The 2,534-nt window shown below is 41.3% G+C and overlaps 1 non-coding gene across 1 annotated transcript; it reads right to left on the bottom strand.

The window, feature by feature from the left end:
- Positions 1-2,038: 2,038 nt before the first annotated feature.
- Positions 2,039-2,112, bottom strand: trnat-agu (transfer RNA threonine (anticodon AGU)). The gene has a single exon. It is a non-coding gene; the product is annotated as a tRNA-Thr (tRNA).
- Positions 2,113-2,534: the final 422 nt, after the last annotated feature.

Here is a 2,534-nt window from a genome sequence, read left to right as displayed (position 1 = left end):
AAGTTCTTCTGCCTCACCTACTACGCTTCTTGCATTAAAACAAATGCACCTCAGACCACCAGTCCCTCTGCGTTCATCATCTGCTCCCTGCCTACTCTTCCCCTTAGTCACGCTGACTTCATTATCTGGTTCCTTACAGGCTTTAGTTACTACCTCCTTACTGTCCACTGACCTCCTCATTTGGTTCCCATCCCCCTGCCACATTAGTTTAAACCCTCCCCAACAGCGTTAGCAAAAGCACCCCCAAGGACACATAGGACAGAGATGAGGAGAAATGTTGTTACTCAGAAGGTTGTGAATCTTTGGAATTCTTTACCCCAGAGGGCTGTGGAAGCTCAGTCATTGAGTATGTTTAAAGCAGAGATTGACAGATTTCTAAATACAAATGATATAAGGGAATATGAGGAAAGTGTGGGGAAAAGGGCATTTAAGTGGATGATCAACCATGATCATATTGAATGGTGGGGCAGGCTCGATGGGCTGAATGGCCGACTCCTGCTCCTATGTTCCGATGTTCCTAACTCCACATGATCGGCGAGGCACAGCTTCAGGCCGACTTGTCGGGTGGTGTAAACAGATATCACTGCTTCTGATCTTCACCAGAACAGAGTGAGATGTAACATTGATCATCAAACAGACTGTGAGAGAATACAACAGAGTAAAAGACTGTGGAATAACAAATAGATTTGATTGGAATGTTGAATTTTGATTGGAATGGATAAAACAGCAGATTAAATTGGGATTCTCATCATTATATTGATCTGGGACAGAAGAACGAAACTGATGGAAAGAAGGGAAGAAGGAAGAAAAGAAAGGATGGATCTGTTCAGTTTTTTGAGTTTTTTCACCCACCCATCAAAGCTGGATTAAAAAGAAGATGCAAATAACAAAGAATTTCACCAAAAAGAGAGATTAAATGCTGCCGAAACCTTGGATCGAAGGATGCCCCAATAGATCACCTGTTTAACTGTCTCCTCACTGGGGGATTTCAATCAGTGAGTGATATTATTCTCTACCGTTTTTTTTTTGTTAAATGAACCCAGAACTGTCACTTGGAATTAATATCTGTGTTTCGACTCCTGAATAATAAAATTGTGAATTTCTCGATATTTTCTGGACACATTTCCAGCTGAAAGAACTAAGAACTCTTTTCTAATTTACACAATACTATATACACACTCATCAAGCCTCCGATACTGACATCCTTGGTGCTGCTCTCTCCTCCCAAACCTCATCTCATGTGACTGTTACATCATCACTCTGACAGTGGGAGGGGTTGAAGCCACTGTTTTCAGCATTAACCTTTTACATCCTTGCAATACACTGTCTGTCCAAAAAATGGGTGGAGGGAACTTCTTTCATTTATTGAAACACCAACATCTGCCAGTTGAAAATCAACTCAAACCCATCAGAGAGAGAGAGAGAGACTGTCAGAGAACTTCCTGCATCCAGTCCTGACCCTGTTACACTCCGCAACTGCTCACCCAGACCCCACTGAACACTGTTCCCGAGACACTTCAAATACTGTTTACAAAAGGCAGAAAAGGTCAAAGTTAATCACAGCTGTATTGAATAGAACAAAGTTTAATATCTTCTCACCGTCTCTCGGTAACCACATGAGACACAGGTTTTCTTATTCGCTTCCTTTGATTTTTCTTGTTCCTGACTGACAAATATTCCAAACCTCGGCTCAACCCTCTCGCTTGCGTCATGTCCCAGTCACGGTTGAAAGCAACACATAACGACAGAAACACTCTGAAACATACAACACGGTCACACTTTCCTTCAGTGAGATGAATGTCGAGCTTTTTTTCCAGGTTGAATGCATCTGTGAACAAACTTCTATGAAAGAAGTTGCCTTTGAAATATCAGCACTGAATTTCTGTCCAAGGAGGAACAGCCATTCCAAACTCAGATCCTTCACAATGGCTGTTTTCTCCTGTGACTGAAATTCATTATGTAATTTGAATTCGAAGTCAAAGTTCACAAGACATGGATAAAATTATTGATTAGGAAACTTCGAAAGCACACTGTAACAAGGCTCTGCTGGGAGTTGAACCCAGGATCTCCTGTTTACTAGACAGGTGCTGTAACCAACTAAGCTACAGAGCCAGATTGAAAATGCTTGTGCAGTTGAAATCAGAGAAGGGCACTATTTATTCTCAAAAAAAAACAACAAATGCTGGAACCACTTCGCAGGTCTGGCAGCATCTGTGGAAAGAGAAGCAGAGTTAACGTTTTGGGTCAGTGACCCTTCTTCGGAACTTCCGAAGAAGGGTCATTGACCCGAAACGTTAACTCTGCTTCTCTTTCCACAGATGCTGCCAGACCTGCTGAGTGGTTCCAGCATTTATTGTTTTTATTTCAGATTTCCAGCATCCGTAGTATTTTGCTACTATTTATTCTCATCCCATTTCTCCACTGGTCACAGCATATTTTAACTTTTCCCACTTACTGATACAGTCAATCATATTCTCTATTTTTCCCAGAACTGAGAATGAATGTTTTGGAAGAAAATACATAATTCAATTTTT

The sequence above is a fragment of the Heterodontus francisci genome, unplaced genomic scaffold (assembly GCF_036365525.1).
Source record: "Heterodontus francisci isolate sHetFra1 unplaced genomic scaffold, sHetFra1.hap1 HAP1_SCAFFOLD_61, whole genome shotgun sequence".
Taxonomy (NCBI): Eukaryota; Metazoa; Chordata; class Chondrichthyes; order Heterodontiformes; family Heterodontidae; genus Heterodontus; species Heterodontus francisci.
This window is presented reverse-complemented; position numbering and strand designations above follow the sequence as displayed.